This window comes from Brassica napus, chromosome C7, assembly GCF_020379485.1.
Source record: "Brassica napus cultivar Da-Ae chromosome C7, Da-Ae, whole genome shotgun sequence".
In the NCBI taxonomy this organism is placed as follows: domain Eukaryota; kingdom Viridiplantae; phylum Streptophyta; class Magnoliopsida; order Brassicales; family Brassicaceae; genus Brassica; species Brassica napus.
Genome location: NC_063450.1, coordinates 3,833,930 through 3,853,994, shown reverse-complemented (window position 1 = coordinate 3,853,994; position 20,065 = coordinate 3,833,930). Strand labels below are relative to the sequence as shown.

At 41.5% G+C, this 20,065-nt stretch overlaps 1 non-coding gene across 1 annotated transcript; it reads right to left on the bottom strand.

Annotated features, from left to right (window-relative positions):
- Nucleotides 1–11,984: 11,984 nt before the first annotated feature.
- On the bottom strand, nucleotides 11,985–12,091 carry LOC125590748. The gene has a single exon (XR_007326752.1). It is a non-coding gene; the product is annotated as a small nucleolar RNA R71 (small nucleolar RNA).
- Nucleotides 12,092–20,065: the final 7,974 nt, after the last annotated feature.

Below are 20,065 nucleotides of genomic sequence, written 5' to 3'. Positions count from 1 at the left end.
CTAAACTATGATGGGACTCAAGAAGAAGAAAAGAAGAAGTGCCACAACTTCACTATAATCCTTCGATATCTTTTACTCGCTTTGCTTTTGGTTGGATTTTGGAAGCTCTAAAGAGAAGAGCAATGAATTTTGGAAGGAAGCAAAGCAGCATGGAAAGAGTAGAGTTACCACAACTTCACATGCATCCTTTGATACCTTTCACTCACTTTGCTTTTAAAGGGTGTCAGGTGTGCAGCCCTTACGTTAGCGAATTTAATGTTAACACATACGGAGGTTACCGTTGCAATGAGCTGGGTTGCGAAGAAGCTGTGTTCCACAAATATTGCGCCAATCCCTTAAAGGAGATCAACCACTCTTTCCATCCCGACCACCCTCTCAAACTGATCATCCCTACCTTTCCTTTATATGATTCCCAGCGACATAAATGTTTCTGTGGAGCTAGTTACATAGTCGGGTAGTGTTGTTCAATGTGTGATTTCAAGTTGGAAATGAAGTGTGCCAGGAGACCAAAACCACTTGTTATCCCTGAAAATTCATAAGGACACAAGCATTCACTCAAACTCGTATGTGAGCCTAACGTTGAGAATCCATGGAAAAGCTGCAAAGCGTGTGGGATAAACGTATACTTGGAAGTCCATAATTATATATTTCACGAGTGCGAAGAATTTGTCATCCATCTGGATTGTGTAGATTTCTTTCCAGAAGCATACCACACTTCCCACCCCCAACACCCACTCAAGTCACTTGGTGGTGAAGTCCTTGATTACGCAGACAAGAAGTGTCTTCTATGCGAGATGAAGTTCGATCGATACCATCACAAACTTCACCACCGGTTGATGTTGAATGCCTGAATACACATGAACATCAACTTCATCTTGTTCCAAGACTCATTGACTTCACTTGCAATGCTTGTGGGACCCAAGGTAACCGAAACCCTTATTTCTGTCTTCCATGTAATTTCATGATCCACCGGGAGTGCATTGATCTACCACGCGTCATAAACATTAACCGCCATGATCACCGCATCTCATACACCCCTCGCCTTGGTCATGGAGAGTGGAAATGCAGAGTTTTCCGTAAGAAAGTGGAAGGATTCTACGGGGCTTATTCCTGCTCAAAATGTGCTACTTTTGCTGTTCATGCAAGATGTGCAACGAGAACAGGTGTGTGGGACATGGTTGAACGAGAAGGGACACCTGAAGAAGAGGAAATTGTGCCTTAAGAGGTGATTCATGCTAACATGATAAAACATTTCAGCCATGCTCATAACTTACAAATCAACAATGATGGGATGACTCTATTAGAAAACACACTATGCAAGGCTTGCGTCTTCCAGATTGGTTCAGAACCGTTCTAGATTTGCAAGCAGCATCAATGTGATTTCGTTCTCCATGAAAAATGTGCAAACCTTCCACGGAAAAATGCCATATGTGCAATAACCTGCTGTTCACGCTACGCACAGATATGAACTTCGAATATCAGTGTGGGCTTTGCAATCAATTCTTCACCGGTTTCAAGTATGAATTTGGACCTTATGTGACTATAGATGTACGATGTGCTTTGATTTCAGATTCACTTGATCATGAAAGCCATCCACATCGTCTATACTACTCAACATTAAACTATAGGCGTTGTAGTAGATGTGAGGACAAGACACATCATATCTTTAGTTGTGATGAGTGTGACGAGTATAAATTGGATGGCAAGTGTGCTATGTTACCGAATAAGGTAATGAAAAACAGATATGATGATCATCCTCTCTTCTGGTCATACATGAATGTTGATGAAAAGTATTGGTGTGAGGCATGTGAAACCAAATTGGATCCAAAGGGAGGTTTCTATACATGCAAAGATTGTGGACTCATTTTGCATATTTCATGCGTTTTTAGAGATTTCTCATATATCATGCCAGGTTGTGGTTTATTTATCGACCGTGGTTCAGTGACAGGCTCCAATGAAGAAGTTGAAGGACCCTAGGAACGGATCACTCTACTGGTACGGTTGGGATATGAACTCCGGATGGATAACTGAATGGATTGAAGGGTCGCACGAAGGTTGCGGAAGGCCTCCGATATTCCCGACTCCAAATGGTGCTTGATATGACTCACAAGACCACCAAGTGAAGGATCTCTCGTCGTTGCTTGATATGACTCACAAGTCCAACGATTTGAGGAAGTGTTTACTTGGATATGACTCACCAAGAAACAAGACAAGTTCTTACAAAGAACAAAGAGTTTCAACTCAGAAAATTCAAGACAAAATCGATTATCATTTAATAAGGAAGAGATTACATACTTATAGAGTTTTGTAGTCAAAGACAATAGAGAGAATTGTAGGAAAAAAAGACATAGAAAAGACAAATTTGACTAGATCTGGTCAACGCACGGAAAATAGAGAAGACTAGTCAAGATGACCGTTCGGCTCCTGTCCAGGTTCATCCGAACTGGCTGTGTCCAAGGCGGAAAGGATCAGTACGCGTGCGGGACGATCAGTAAGGGCCGCGGGACGTTCTGATCGGACAAGTTGCGTTCCAGCATGGCCCAAGTCTTCTGAAAGCTTAAGGATCCTTGCCTTAGAGAAATATCCAAAAGAGAAGTCCATCATCGGATCGAACAAGGAAGCAACATCATCAGCACAGTCGCCGGTGCATGAAGTAAGAGCCAAACGGGCCAAAAGAGAGAAGCTGCGGTCTGAATCGTAATTGGCTCGTCCTAAGTTGATTATGGCTTGACCATCAGCCTTAGCTTGTCGAGTTGGTCGGGAAAGACGAGCTTTGATAGACCATGGATTTTACCCACTTTTAACCATGGTTTATGAGTATTTTAAGATATATTATTACTATATAGAGTCTATTTAGAGTAATTACAGGTTCAGGTACTAACTGGAAGAAAATGATGTATTTGGAGCTATTTGGAGACTTTCTGAGCTTTGCTGGATGGTCGATTACTTGTTAGAATATCGACCGATAGTTACCAAGGAATATCGATCGATGGTGAACTCTTCATATCGATCGACGACGAAGCCACCCGAGAGTTAATGACAAATTAGAAGAATTAAAGTTTCACAAAAGTTTCAATAAGTACATTTTAAGTCTATGGCCACCTGTTAGGTTATTTATTAGGGTTTTGTATCATTTTAGAGGCAGACTTGCCTAGAGACCTTTTTAGACCTAGTTTGAAGGAAGCAAGAAGCCACCATTGAAAGGGAAGAGCTTAGGATTGGAGAGATAGATCAACACTGCAAAACAAAGAATATCTTGAACTCCCTTCCTTTTATTCATTTTGTTGCTTACTCTATTTACTCATTTTATTTAAGTATTATTCAGACCATCATAACTATGTGTTCCATGAATATGTATGAGTAATCTTTATTGTTAGATTTCGGTTTCTCAATAGGTTGATAAATGTATTACTGATAACAACAATTGTTAGGGTGTTTAGAAATATAATTCTTTCATCTAGCTATGCTTAAAGCTAAGTTTAGGATTGATCACCCTTTAAACTTAGATCTTAGGATTAATTGGGATCAAGCCATCGCTTGACTCAATACCTGAAAATAACTAGTATGATCTAACTGACTAGATACAGATGAGAGTTGGTTAGTGAGTTAGAGAATTTAGATCAAACCTATCCGTAATGCTTTCTGGAAGAGGTATCGATCGATGCAGCGATAGCCCTGTCGATCGATATTTTGAAAGGTGTATCGATCGATATTCATAAAGAATTATCGATCGACACTTTCTCGTGATTAACATACGAGAGTTGAAATCCGAGATCCAGATTAGATAATCAGATTGATTATATCTTAAGTTTGAATTCAAGAATGATTAATATCAATAACCCCTAAAAAAACCAAATTAAGTTTTACTTATCATACCTGAGAATATACCTGAATCTAGCTATTTCTCCCAACTGTTAACAACCTCAAAACAAATCAATCGAGCAATATACTTGCTCACCACTTCATTTACTGCATTAAAACTTATAAACCATTTAATCTAGATTTATTTCAAGACCAAAATCTATTGTGTAATCTTAGAGTCTCTGTGGATTTGATCCCTAAGTACTACATCCGAACCTCTTATTTGAGAGAGTAATTCACTCCTTAGGGTAATTTGAGTGATATAAAGCTTCAGTTCGGTCCGTTTGATCATCTGGTCGTGGATCTGGCCGAAGCTCCAATCCGGACGTGCGCGGGTCGAGCCGGTACACGACCCGATCAGTCTGTCTGGTACGGTCGGAAGAGTGAACCTCGATTGGAACGTCCGGAATGTCCTGATCTTCATGCTGGTCTGATTCCTTGGACTGGTACATGGACTGAGGCACATCATTCCCTCCTTCTTCAAAAGGATTTGTCCACAAATCTGGATCATCTACAAGAAAAAGAGAAAGATCAGACACATTAAAGCTTGAAGAAATGTCATACTTACCTTGTAAGTCAAACTGATAAGCATTGTCATTGATCTTTCTAAGGATCTGGAATGGACCATCGACCCGAGGCATGAGTTTAGACTTTCTTTCTTTCGGGAATCGTTCCTTCCTTAAGTGAACCCAAACAAGATCACCCTCCTCAAAAATCACCTCCTTTCTCTTCTTGTTGGCATATCTTTTCTATCCTTCGGTTTTGGCTTCAATATTGGCACGAACCTGCTCATGTAACTTCTTGATAGTGTATACTTTCCTCTTGCCATATGTACTAACTCTTTCACTTAAAGGCAAAGCCAAAAGATCAAGTGGAGATAAAGGATTAAAGCTATAAACAACTTCAAAAGGTGAGAACTTAGTAGCAGAATGCATAGCATGATTATAAGCAAACTCAACATGAGGCAAACATTCTTCCCAAAGCTTAAGGTTTTTCTTAACCAATGATCTAACCAATACGGACAAAGTTTGATTCACAACTTCAGTTTGACCATCAGTCTGTGGGTGACAAGTTGTAGAAAACATCAGACCACAAAGTTTTCCAAAAATATCTAAGGAACTTAGCATCACGATCAGAAACAATTGTCTTAGGCATTTCATGCAATCTAACCATTTCTCTAAAGAATAACTCAGCAACTTCCACAACATCATCAGTCTTATGACATGGAATGAAATGAGCCATTTTCGAAAATCTATCAACAACCACAAAGATGGAATCTCGTCCTGCCTTAAATCTAGGAAAACCAAGCACAAAATCCATAGAAATGTCTACCCCAGGATCAGAGGGAATGGGTAGAGCTGAGTACAAACCGTGATTTAATGCTTTGGTCTTAGATTTCTTGCAAGTCACACATCGGCCACAGATCCTTTCTACGTCTTTCATCAAACTTGGCCAGTAGAAGTGATCATAAACCGCCTTGTATGTTTTCTTAACTCCAAAGTGTCCCATAAGACATCCTCCACGAGATTCCCTAAGAAACAACTTCCTCAAAGAACATTGGGGTACACACAAACGGTTATCAAAGAACAAAAATCCAGACATTTGATAATACTTCCCATAACCCGTTTTGGAACACTTTCTGAAAACTTCTTTAAAATCCTGATCAGTTGCATACAAATCCTTGATGAATTCAAAACTGAGCAACTTGGTTTCAAGTGCTGAAAGAAGAACATACCTTCGAGACAAGGCATCAGCCACCACGTTTTCCTTACCTTATTTGTATTTGATCACATAAGGAAAGGTCTCAATGAACTCGACCCAACGTGCATGTCTCTTGTTCAACTTCAGCTGGCCCTTAAGGTGTTTCAAAGACAGATGATCCGTGTGGATCACAAACTCCTTAGGCCAAAGATAATGCTGCCACATTTGGAGAGCTCTCACCAAAGCATACAACTCCTGGTCATAAGTGGGGTAGTTGAGCATGGCTCCACCAAGTTTCTCACTGAAGTAAGCAATGGGTTTCTTATCCTGCATCAACACAGCACCAATACCAACTCCGGAGGCATCACATTCGATTTCAAAAGCTTTAGAGAAATCAGAAAGTACAAGTAAAGGAGCTTGAGTTAACTTCCCTTTGAAAATCATAAATGCCTCTTCTTCAACTTGTTCCCACTTGAACTCAACGTTCTTCTTGATCACTTCAGTGAGTGGGGCTGCTATGGTACTGAAGTTCGGAACAAACCGCCTATAGAAACCGGCCAGGCCATGAAAGCTCCTCACCTCGCCCACGGTCGTTGGACTCGGCCAGTCTCGGAAGACTTTGATTTTCTCCTCGCCCACTCTAAGTCCATCAGCACGTACAATAAAACCTAAGAACACCACGTGATATGTTCCAAAAGAGCATTTACCAAGATTTGCAAACAGTTTTTCTTTTCTAAGAACTTCAAGAACAGATTTTAAATGCCTCTTATGATCTTCAATGTCTTTGCTGTAGATAAGAATGTCATCAAAGTAGACAACAACAAAATGACCAATGAATGATCTCAAGACATGATTCATCAAACGCATGAAAGTGCTAGCTGCATTAGTAAGACTAAATGGCATCACAAGCCACTCATACAACCCTAGCTTTGTTTTGGATATGGTTTGGATATGAACTCCGGATGGAGAACTGAATGGATTGAAGGGTCACACGAAGGTTTCGGAAGGCCTCCGATATTCTCGACTCCAAATGGTGTTTGATATGACTCACAAGAACACCAGGTGAAGGATCTCTCGTCGTTGCTTGATATGACTCACAAGTCCAACGATTTGAGGAAGTGTTTACTTGGATATGACTCACCAAGAAACAAGACAAGTTCTTACAAAGAACAAAGAGTTTCAACTCAGAAAATTCAAGACAAAATCGATTATCATTTCATAAGGAAGAGATGACATACTTAGAGAGTTTTGTAATAAAGAGAATTGTAGGAAAACAAGACATAGAAAAGATAAATTTGACTAGATCTGGTCAAGGCACAGAAAATGGAGAAGACTAGTCAAGATGACCGTTCGGCTCCTGTCCAGGTTCATCCGAACTGGCTGTGTCCAAGGCGGAAAGGGACGCGGGACGTTCTGATCGGACAAGTTGCCTTCCAGCGTGGCCCAAGTCTTCTAAAAGCTTAAGGATCCTTGCCTTAGATAAATATCCAAAAGAGAAGTCCATCATCGGATCAAACAAGGAAGCAAGATCATCAGCACAGTCGCCGGTACATGCAGTACGGGCCAAACGTGCCAAAAGAGAGAAGCCGCGGTCTGAATTGGAATTGGCTCGTCCTAAGTTGATTTTGGCTTGACCATCAGCCTTAGCTTGTCGATTTGTTCGGGAAAGACGAGCTTCAGTTCGGTCAGTTTGATCATCTGGTCGTGGATCTGGCCGAAGCTCCAATCTAGACGTTCGTGGGTCGATCCGGTACACGGCCCGATCAGTCTGTCTGGTACGGTCGGAAGAGTGAACCTCGGTTGGGACGTTCGGAACGTCCTGATCTTCATGCTGGTCTGATTCCTTGGACTGGTCCATGGACTGAGGCACATCAGAAGTGGTGTCAAACACCTCTATTTGTAGACCAGTTTGCCATGTGTAACTCTCGATGCAAGCTCCCTACCGTTCTTAAGGTTTCCAATCTCGGAGGAGTTGTTGTATACTTTTGTTCTTTAAAATATTGTAAACACCTGTACTCGTAGACCAGTTAATCAAAAAAAAAAAATCTTTTTATGCATGTGGGAATCGAAATTCGCACTGTCGATTTCCGTTTAAATTAGGAAATTCAAGAAACCCTAACTTTCCCAGAGGTCCCGGATTCTCTGCGAGAGCCAACGACAAGTAACCAAATAAATGTGGAAAATATGTAAAGACGATAAAGCGAGTTTAGAAAGAGTTGAACTTATTTCGAATCCGCGTAAGAGCGTTGCGATCATTACAAAAGATTACAAAAGCTTCGGCCGCAAGAGCTGTCGGCGAATTACCTAGTTCTAGCAACCTAAAACCTTAAACCTAGTTGAGTCGCAGCTCGATAACAAAAGACGGAAAAGATATGAAAATGGTTTTGATTGATTTCGGACTGAACCTTATGAAATGCTGCCTACGTACCCCTTTCGAGGATCAACCGAACGTAGTTCAAGAGTGAACCAAGAGATCGAGCTGCTTGTGTGCGTTCATCTGGTAATCGTGTGCCAGTCATAGAAAAAGAGCATGTCGAGAATAATGCCTCAAAGTTTCTAAGTGTCGAGAGTCCCCCTTTGCCTCTCGCCTAGGACTCTTTATATACTTGCTCCTAGGTCGGTTTGCGCCTTTCCTCTTCTGCCCTTAAGCCGTCATAGCTCAAAAATGGAGATATTCCAATTTTCCCGATCTTCGTTGTTATCTTCGGAAACTTCACATTTATCCGCGGAAACTTGACATTTATCCTGCCTTATGAACCAAGCATAAACCATCATAAGGCTTATGGGTTTTCGGTTAAGAAATCGTAAGTGGGCTTCGAGTCGTGTTTTAGATCTCTTTGGGCCGTCTTTGACGCGAAACGTTTATTACGGTTTCTTCGATAAAAACAAACTTCCCGCGGTTTTTATCATAAAGTTTGACTGATGACTTCGAGTGATGAGAAACAAAGAATGGTTTAGCCATGGCCTACAGGAGATAGCATTAAAGAGTAGACGAGAATGCATGGATTCGTGTCGTATCGACGTTTTGGGAAAGTTCGGTCGCTACGTAACAACCGAGCCGTGTACGTGCTCGGTCGCTATGTAGCGACCGGGCTTGGCTGGAGCTCGATCGCTACGTAGCGACCAAACCGTGTTCGTGCTCGGTCGCTACGTAGCAACCGAGCCGTGTGATATCTTGCATATTTACATTGTTTTATCCATTTATTCATGTGCATTTTCATCATATAGATTAGGATTTAGCCATGTCTAGGTTGCATTTTGCATACATATATCTCTATTAGGTATTGGAGTACCACATGGAGTTCCTGGAGACATTTGGGTGCATTTGGAGCTCAAGGGAGGTGATTAGAGTGATCTTTGGACGAGCACAGCCTGGAGCGACTTCCCGGAGCGACTACATGAAGTCGCTGTGACACACATCCCGGAGCGACCTGGCCAGAGCGACATGGAGAGGTCGCTCGCGTTTCTATCGCGAGACACCCCTCCCAGAGCGACTTGCCAGAGCGACGCTCCGAGGTCGCTCGCGTTTCCATTGCGAGACGACACAAAACGAAGCCCGGAGCAACCTCTCAAAGCGACCCACTGAGGTCGCTCCCGAAGGCCGGAGCGACTTGTCGGAGCGACATGCCGAGGTTGCTCCGCGTCTATTTGCCTGTCAAACTCATGTTTTTCTAAGGGCCTTTTGGTCATTTCATTATGCACGTTTTACATTGCCAAAAACCTAAGTTAAGTACTTTTGTAAGCTATTGGAGACAAAAAGATCTCTTTTGAGGGAGAACAACTAGTAAAACTTCTTTGATTCAGATTTGATTGCTTTCATCTTGTGTTCTTGTTAATTTCTTATCTATTTCTCTACATGATTAATCTGAAATCCAATATGGGTTTAAGAGGAATCATGGAGATTAGTGAGTAATCACCTTTTGAATTCATGGGTTAGGGAGATTAAGGGTGATTAGGTTAGTTCTAGGATGTTTTAGTGTAGATCATTCTTGTTCCTTGCTAGTAGAGTATTCATAATGCATCTTCTAAGTTGGCCACTCAAAAGTTGATCAATAGGCATTTCCCACCCAAAAGGTGTTCGATGAAATGCCTAAGACAACTCTCCTAGGCTTTTAGTATACTTTACCAAAGACATTTGTTGTTAAAGGTGCTAAGATAGCTAATAGACTTGTTAGTAATGATTGCTTTCACATTATTCAACCAAAGACATTTGATGTTTGAGATATGTTAGCAAATGAGCATTCATCTAGACATAGAGCTTGCTTAGAATTTTGTCTAGGCTTAAGGTTGATAGTTTGATTGATCATTTTTCATCCTTAGTTCGATACTTGATCACCCAAGGTCTAATTCCTATGCCCATGAGTTCTCTTTTCCCTTAGTCAAGAAAATATCATTCTGTAATTGCTTTCTAGTATTAGTAGTAGTTTAAAACCCATCTAAATCATTGGTTGCACTTAGATTAAGTGAGTACTTGCATTCTCGGTGCTTTGATATCCCTCAGAACTGGTTCAACAATCTTTTATACTACATCATTTGTCTTAGGAGCCTTGAAAACTCCTAACATCAAATTGGCGCCGTTGCTACATGAAGTCGCTGTGACACACATCCCGGAGCGACCTGGCCAGAGCGACATGGAGAGGTCGCTCGTGTTTCTATCGCGAGACACCCCTCCCAGAGCGACTTGCCAGAGCGACGCTCCGAGGTCGCTCGCGTTTCCATCGCGAGACGACACAAAACGAAGCCCGGAGCGACCTCTCAGAGCGACCCACTGAGGTCGCTCCCGAAGGCCGGAGCGACTTGTCGGAGCGACATGCCGAGGTTGCTCCGCGTCTATTTGCCTGTCGAACTCATGTTTTTCTAAGGGTCTTTTGGTCATTTCATTATGCACGTTTTACATTGCCAAAAACCTAAGTTAAGTACTTTTGTAAGCCATTAGAGGCAAAAAGATCTCTTTTGAGGGAGAACAACTAGTAAAACTTCTTTTGATTCAGATTTGATTGCTTTCATCTTGTGTTCTTGTTGATTTCTTATCTATTTCTCTACATTATTAATCTGAAATCCAATATGGGTTTAAGAGGAATCATGGAGATTAGTGAGTAATCACCTTTTGAATTCATGGGTTAGAGAGATTAAGGGTGATTAGGTTAGTTCTAGGATGTTTTAGTGTAGATCATTCTTGTTCCTTGCTAGTAGAGTATTCATAATGCATCTTCTGAGTTGGCCACTCAAAAGTTGATCAATAGGCATTTCCCACCCAAAAGGTGTTTGATGAAATGCCTGAGACAACTCTCCTAGGCTTTTAGTATACTTTGCCAAAGACATTTGTTGTTAAAGGTGCTAAGATAGCTAATAGACTTGTTAGTAATGATTTCTTTCACATTATTCAACCAAAGACATTTGATGTTTGAGATATGTTAGCAAATGAGCATTCATCTAGACATAGAGCTTGCTTAGAATTGTGTCTAGGCTTAAGGTCGATAGTTTTATTGATCATTTGCCATCCTTAGTTTGATACTTGATCACCCAAGGTCTATTCCCTATACCCATGAGTTCTCTTTTCCCTTAGTCAAGAAAGTATCATTCTGTAATTGCTTTCTAGTATTAGTAGTAGTTTAAAACCCATCTAAATCATTGGTTGCACTTAGATTAAGTGAGTACTTGCATTCTCGGTGCTTTGATATCCCTCAGAACTGGTTCGACAATCTTTTATACTACAACATTTGTCTTAGGAGTCTTGAAAACTCCTAACATCAAATTGGCGCCGTTGCCAAATTCTGAGTAGATTTGAACATTGAGATTTAGTCACTTGCTTGAGACTAAGTCATTTTAATTTTGTTTTGTTACTGATTCTTCTTCTTCACCTACCTTTAACTTTCAGGTGTATGAACTTGAGGAGCAGGGGTCCATCAAACCTAGTTCCAATAGTAGCAGACATCAGAGCTTTAGAGAGGGAGTGTGCTAGAGCTAGAAGAGAAGAAGAACAACAAGCCCACTTGCAGAGATTGGATATTGATATGGCAGATCCACCGCAAGGGGCAGAAAACCAACCGCGGGCAGCTCGACCCATTTGTACTTATGACCGGCCCAACATTCATGGTCATAGACTGGGAATCCGAGCACCGGCTGTGGCAGCCAACAACTTTGAGATAAAATTAGGACTCCTTAATGTGATCGAGAACAACAAGTATCATGGCTTGGCTCTAGAGGACCCATTTGATCACTTGGACAAGTTCGACAGCTACTGTGGGTTGTCAAAAACCAATGGTATGTCCGAAGATGCCTTAAAGCTCAAGCTATTCCCTTTCTCTTTGGGGGATAAGGCACGTCAGTGGGAGAAGTCTCTACCCAGCGACTCTATCACCACTTGGGATGACTGCAAGAAAGCATTCTTGGAGAAGTTCTTCTCTACTTCAAGAACAGCTAAGCTGAGAAATGAGATTTCCAGCTTTCAACAGAAGAACTTGGAAGGCTTCAGTGAAGCCTGGGAGAGATTCAAGGGCTACCAAGCTCAATGCCCACACCATGGTTTCTTTAAGGAGAGCTTGCTGAGCACATTCTACCGTGGTGCTCTTCCTAAGTACAGAGCCAGACTGGATACAGCTAGCAATGGGTTCTTCTTGGGGAGAACTGAGGAAGATGCAGAGGAGCTGGTTGACACATGGTAAAGAGTGATGCAGTCTACAGTGGAGACCACGACAGAGGCAGTCGAACAGATGATAAGCAGATGAGGAAGGAGTTGAAAGCTCTACAGGATAAGATAGACATCCTCATTGCTGATAAAGCCACCCAAGAGCAGCTGCACTTTGTTGGTAACCCAAGCCAAGAGACACCACCTGTTGTCCATGAGGTTGAGGGTTTGGAAGGTCAGGAAGAGCTGTGTTTCATCAACAACAATGGTAGCTGGTACAAAAAAGAGCCCAACTTTCAGTACAACAACTACCAACAGAAATCATATCCCAACAACCAACAGAGTGGTTATCCGCCTAGAAACAACCAGCAAGGCAGCTATCAGCCTCAGCAAAACCCCTCGTCTGGTTCCTCTGCTCCTCAAGAGAGCAGCACTGATACCTTACTGAAACAAATCTTGGAGTCTCAGACTAGAAGTGAGAAGCATGTTGGTTATGAGTTGAAGAACCTTCATTCCAAGATTGATGGGAGCTACAATGAGCTCAACAACAAATTCTCACATCTTGCTTCTACAGTCAAGAATTTAGAGAATCAGTTTGCTTCCATGAACACTCACCAGAATCGCCAGCAAGGATCTCTACCTGGAAAATCTGACCAAACCCCAAGGAGGCCAAAGCTATCACCCTTAGGAGTGGTAAGCAGTTACCTCCTACAACCCTCACCAGGGATGCTGAAAACTAGGTGAGGAGGTGGCCATCAACTTAGATGATGAAGTGGTGATTGTTGATGAGAAAATCAATGATGAAATCTTGGAGAAGATTGTGGAAGCCAAAGGTAAAGAAAGGTTGGGGAAGAGAAGAAAACAGTGAAAGATGGTGAAGTTGTTGCTCCAGCAAGTGAGAATTCTTTTCCTCCTCCCTATGAACCCAAACTTCCATTCCCTGGTAGATTCAAGAGGCAGCTGCTAGAGAAGTACAAGCTCTGTTTGAGAAGCAAATGAGTGAAGCTCAGGTTGCAATGCCCATCATCGATGCTTTCATGTTGATTCCTCAATACAACAGGTTCCTGAAAGATGTTGTAGCTGCAAAGAAGAAGGAATGGAAGGCATGATGATTCTTACCCATGAGTGCAGTGCCATCATCCAGAGGCTTGATGTTCCAGAGAAGTTAGAGGATCCAGGATGCTTCACACTACCTTGTGCTCTTGGACCTATGGTATTTGAGAAATGTCTCTGCGATTTGGGAGCTAGTGTCAGCTTGATGCCTTTGTCTGTTGCAAAGAAGCTTGGATTCACTCAGTACAAGAAGTGTAGACTCTCTTGGTGTTAGCTGATCGTTCGGTGAAGTACCCTGTGGGCATCTTAGAGGACCTCCCTGTGAAGATTGGAAGGTATGAGATACCTACAGATTTTGTGGTGCTTGAGATGGGTGAGGAGGCCTCAAGACCCATTGATTCTAGGAAGGCCATTCTTAGCTACAGCAGGAGCTATTGTTAATGTGAAGGAAGGCACGATTGATCTCCATTTGGGTAAAGAGAACATCCTCCACTTTGACATCAAAGGGAAAATGAGAAAACCAACTGTGTTCGGGCAAGCCTTCTACATTGAAGAGATGGGCACTCCTACTGATGAGCACCTTGAAGAGTTACCACCTTAGGACGACGAGGAGGGAGCATCTCCCTCTACTCATTCCCCATAGAAGGTAACCCACTACTTTCCCTTGTATATACCATTTCGTTTTTGCATATTAGTTTTCTCTTTTTGGGTATCTCTCTCTCCTTGACAACACAGAGACTGTGTCATTTAAGTTTGGGGAGGTACCAAGTATTTGATCATGTTTGCTTTGATGTTGTTTCATTGAGTCATGCATTGCATACCTATTTGCATAAAAAAAAATTGAAAAAAAAAAAAAAAATCATTTAGTTTGCATCATTTGGATTTCTAGGAGAGTCTAGAGCATATAGGTTGCATTTACTTGCATTGGGAGCAATGATTTAAATGCCTTGTAAAGAACATTACTTTGCACCTGAGTAGCTTATGCACCTCTCAAAAAGACTTGTATTCTTCGAGCCTTGAAAACTCTTCCTCAAACTTGTTGATTGCTGAAACTCAACTTTTGAAGCCAACTACAACCTTGTTTGAACTGAACGAACTTAATGCTTCTTGCTTATGGTCCCTTGTGTATTGAGTCATGGATATACACACTTGAGTTGTCACATCCTTTATGCCAATCTTTTTGACAAACTCGAGGGGTACACCATTCCCAAAACCCTTCCCTCCTTTTGAGCTTTCATTAAATGATGAGTGAGGCCTTTTTCGGAAAGCCTTACATGTGCATAATGTTGATAGTATCGGGAACGACAATGCTTGGTCTTCATTCTTGCTAGATTAGGCACTCTATTGTCTAGCTATAGGTGGGGGTGAGTGTTGTGACTATGGTTTGGAAGCATGAAAAGTTCGAAGGAAAAGAATAGACTTTTTGTGTTTAAATGGATAATCTTATTGGAATTAATAGATAAACATCTAGCTCGAGTTTATGAAAAGTCTTGGCCCCCGAAAAAAAACAAAAGAATATAAAAGAGAAAAAGAAAAAAAATATATATAAAAAAAAAAAGAGAAAGAGAAAGAAAAAGGGTAGCAAAGTTGTTTAGAGCTAAGATTTGTTTAGAAGTTGAGAAATTCTTTATAGATTTCAAAGAAAAAGAGTTTTATGTGCAAAGTGTTCTTGGGATCTTTTGGTGAGAGATGGGAGTTGGGTTTGACATTGGGAAGTGACTGTGTAACTTGTATGTTTGGGAAAAGGGTAGAACAATGGAGATTGAGCATTGTATGCATGAGTTGTCTCCCTTTCTTAGATATATTATGTGCAATGTCAAGACTACTTGTTTTGAGAGTAAACCACTTTAAAAGGGTAGATGGATTTTGAACCTCTTGACCCACTTGAGTAAAAGTCTTCCTTTACTCAACCAAATGATTTGGACCAATTGACCATTTGCAAGAATTCACTTGATGCTATGCTTAATGAACTTGAGAGTTTGCTGATTTGCATGTGTGAATGCATGATGATGAGTGTAGGGATGAAAAGAGTTGAGATAGGCCTAGAGAAGCTAGAGTATAATAAGAGAGGGTGTACTAATGCTGAATTTAGATGTTGATTTGAGTGCTTTGTGTGTTTCTTTTGGTTATGAGCTCCCACCTTCAAACCTCTCTCCCTATGAGTTCTAGAAAGTTCACTTGAGGACAAGTAAAAGAATAAGTTTGGGGGAGTCGATATCTTGCATATTTACATTGTTTTATCCATTTATTCATGTGCATTTTCATCATATAGTTTAGGATTTAGCCATGTCTAGGTTGCATTTTGCATACATATGTCTCTATTAGGTATTGGAGTACCACATGGAGTTCCTGGAGACATTTGGGCGCATTTGGAGCTCAAGGGAGGTGATTAGAGTGACCTTTGGACGAGCACTGCCTGGAGCGACTTCCCGGAGCGACTACATGAAGTCGCTGTGACACACATCCCGGAGCGACCTGGCCAGAGCGACATGGAGAGGTTGCTCGCGTTTCTATCGCGAGACACCCCTCCCATAGCGACTTGCCAGAGCGACGCTCCGAGGTCGCTCGCGTTTCCATCGCGAGACGACACAAAACGAAGCCCGGAGCGACCTCTTAGAGCGACCCACTGAGGTCTCTCCCGAAGGCCGGAGCGACTTGTCGGAGCGACATGCCGAGGTTGCTCCGCGTCTATTTGCCTGTCGAACTCATGTTTTTCTAAGGGCCTTTTGGTCATTTCATTATGCACGTTTTACATTGCCAAAAACCTAAGTTAAGTACTTTTGTAAGCCATTGGAGGCAAAGATCTCTTTTTGAGGAGAACAACTAGTAAAACTTCTTTTGATTCAGATTTGATTGCTTTCATCTTGTGTTCTTGTTGATTTCTTATCTATTTCTCTACATGATTAATCTGAAATCCAATATGGGTTTAAGAGGAATCATGGAGATTAGTGAGTAATCACCTTTTGAATTCATGGGTTAGGGAGATTAAGGGTGATTAGGTTAGTTCTAGGATGTTTTAGTGTAGATCATTCTTGTTCCTTGCTAGTAGAGTATTCATAATGCATCTTCTGAGTTGGCCACTCAAAAGTTGATCAATAGGCATTTCCACCCAAAGTGTTTGATGAAATGCCTGAGACAACTCTCCTAGGCTTTTAGTACTTTGCCAAAGACATTTGTTGTTAAGGTGCTAAGATAGCTAATAGACTTGTTAGTAATGATTGCTTTCACATTATTCAACCAAAGACATTTGATGTTTGAGATATGTTAGCAAATGAGCATTCATCTAGACATAGAGCTTGCTTAGAATTGTGTCTAGGCTTAAGGTCGATAGTTTGATTGATCATTTGTCATCCTTAGTTCGATACTTGATCACCCAAGGTCTAATCCCTATGCCCATGAGTTCTCTTTTCCCTTAGTCAAGAAAGTATCATTCTGTAATTGCTTTCTAGTATTAGTAGTAGTTTAAAACCCATCTAAATCATTGGTTGCACTTAGATTAAGTGAGTACTTGCATTCTCGGTGCTTTGATATCCCTCAGAACTGGTTCGAGAATCTTTTATACTACAACATTTGTCTTAGGAGCCTTGAAAACTCCTAACATCACCGTGTGCGTGCTCGGTCGCTACGTAGCGACCGAGCTTGGCTGGAGCTTGGTCGCTACGTAGCGACCGAGCCGTGTGCGTGATCCAATAGCCATACTTGAGCTTGTCCATGGCCGATTTGGATATGTGTCTGTTGCCTTCGGACAATCGGTATTTGTGGTTCGATTGAGATTAGAACAAGATTTTACCGCAAAGTTCTTCGTAAAGATCTCTTTACGGAGATTTCTTTTCGTAAAAACGTTCATGATGATTTTTACAGGGACTTTCAGACATTTATTCCGTCGTGACCGATTTTGACCCCAACAGTTAGCCCCCCAGCTCGTTAGAACCATGAGCTTCTAGCGTGAGGTTCTAGCGAGTGGCTTGGCAAGTTAGGCAAGTTAGGTAAGTTAGGCGGAATTAATGGTTGAAAGGTCCATGGTAAGTGTTCTTCTCGCTCTTTTAAGAATGGAACGCGATAAAATTGGGGTTGCGCCCTATGAAAGCAGCCTACGTACCCTTGTCAAAAGGGATCAAGCCATTCGTAGTTCGTCTTGGAGTTAAGATTCTTATGACCTGTTTTCCAGTGAGACCTTTTACGGTCCGGTTATGTTGCCGTTGATGGCATTTTGTAGTGGACCTTTGTCGGCCTCGAGATTAGCCTTGAAGGCTGTTTGTTTTGGCCGACTGTGGCCGTATTTACGTTTTCAGGAATGAGCCATGTGGCTTCGAATCCCTGCCGCTTTGCGGACTTTAACTGAATTGAAGACTATATTTTTTTTTTTTGAAGAGCAAGTTTGTATTCGTGCTAATGTAGAGGGAAAAATACGAGTTGTCATCTCGTATCTAACTCTTTTGTTGGATCGTTGTATTCGCTGCTCGTTCTAGATGGCATTGTTCGAAGAACTTGATTTTTCAAAAATTTCGAGATAGTTAGAATATTGACGAAGGGACATGATTTAAGATCTCGTTATCACTTTTGGATATCATGCCTTGAGATGTTAGAGACCAGTGTGATGGGTTTAGGGCAAGACCTAGGTTTACTCCTGGTTTTAGAGGGTGCGATGACTAATTCGACTTACGTATCCCGTTTCAGTTTCATCCTGATTCCATACCGATTTAAAGTCCGCGATAGGTTCTCGGCTTATACGACTTGTAAGGTTGGAACCGAGCATCTCTTCAAGGACAATTTTTAAGCCTCCTGGAATTGCTGACCAAAAATTTTGGGTTTCTTTTATAGCGCTATTATCCTTGTGTCGGATGTACGAGAGTCATCTCTACGAGATGGCTAAGTCTGTTTAGGACGTTAAGAGTTTGTTGTGATCAGCAACAAACTTAATGGTAAAAATTACCGTTTTGTGTCTTCGCGAAGGATATGTTTTGAGAAGATGTTAGTGCGTATGACTGTCTGGTCTTCCAAGAATGTGTTTTTATCAAGGAAGAACATTTCATCGAAGTATGAATCTTCAGGCGTCTGCGACGTCTCGCGATGCTGAAGATTTGTTATTCTTTCGTATGCCGCGTTTCGTGCTTGAAATGTTTGCGGGCTTGAAGGTGCAAGGGTTTAGTCTTAACCCTGCGTGGGAGAAACGTCTTGGTTTATCTGCGGATGTTCGCAGCTAAAATTGTTGTTCCTGTTTGGATGCTAATAATTTGATTTGTGATCGAGGAATTAGGACTGAGGGGTCGCGTAAATGTGTTCATGGGAAGAGGCATTTTCATAGTGCTTTGTGAAGTGTTGGCTTTCCGAGATCAATTTCGTGCATTTTTGAGGATGTTTCGTATAGCTCTAGAAGCTTTATTACGAATTTTTCCTTACATGCCGCGTATTATGGGTAAAACATAGCGGGCTTAAAGTGAATTGTGGAATGTATCAAACTTGGTCGATTGTCGACAAGTTTTGGTTTTCCGTTAACCGTTTGGTTGTTAGGACTAAGTTTCGTTACGAAGAATTTATCATATGATTTCCGACTGTTGGATATACGATAATTATTCTCTTAATAGTCACACGACGTTTTTAGACAAATCGTAGATTGTCGTTTAGACGTTAAGTGATGGAGCGATGGTTTCTCAAATAGTTTGGCTTGGCGTGAAGGATGTGTTCACTCAGATAGCCAAGGATGTCGTAGGTCAAGGATTAGACCATGGTACATTAACATTTAAGGTCATGTTAGTTTACGATCGTCCTTAAAAGGGATGGCAAATTCTGGTTCAGACTTTTACTGGAAGGCGTAATTGACCGAGGGCCAAAGAGCGCTTGTCGAGATTGATAGGCCAAGTTTGCCAAAGTTATCCGTGTTAAGATGGCTGATAGTCATAGAAAATGATTCTATGCTTTAGGTTTCAGTTATACGATGAACGTTTCGTATAATGTTACCTATAGTCTTATGAAAATTGATTTGTTTTTGTCTGAGGAAGACGTAGCCTAAGAGGTGAAGACGTAGCCTAAGAGGTTTGATACAGAACCAGTGCGGAGTCAGTTGCAGGACGATTGCCTGCTCAGATGTGACCGAGGGGAACGAAACGCAGAAGCCAGTGAGCCACATGGCTAAAATATGAGATCTATTAAATCGTAATGCGAAGAGATCTCTCTTTAGATTGGTCAACCAAAGTCAGATTTTACAGCTTTGTGTTTGCTATACAAAATATACTTCTTCGTAAAGCCAGTTATGTTTACTTTCAAAAAGTTTCTTCGCAAGACTTGGTCTGATTGTACGAAAAAAATTTTGTGTAGCAAATGGGGACCGGTTTTACGAAGATTGTAAATCGGTGATATGTATACACACGTCAAAGTAGCGTTGTTTCTGCGGGTTTTACGAGAAACGTTTCTGCTATGATTTCGATCTTAGGTGAAAGTTGCTTGGAGTTACCCATGGAGTGTTACCGAAGTTTATTTTACTACCATCTAGTCGCCGAACGTTTTCCATTGGTTTTTTGAGAGGATTCTCATGACACATTTGTTTCTGGAACGAATTGGTCATCCAGAGGTAGATCTAGCCAACGATCGGGAAGAAAGTGTTCCCTTTAATGTGCTCGATGCTACATCTATTCTCTAGTTTTCTTCGTCGCAAATGTTTTCGATGCTTTTCCGTGACTCACTTGGTACAACGGAAACTGAAAGAAATGCTTTGGTGCTTGAAGATTTCTCGTAGAAATTTTTTAACGAAACTAGCTTTATAAAGCCGGAAAGGGCTTCAAGACTTTGGCTAATCGTCGAGTTTCAGTTTCTAATTCCCTTTTC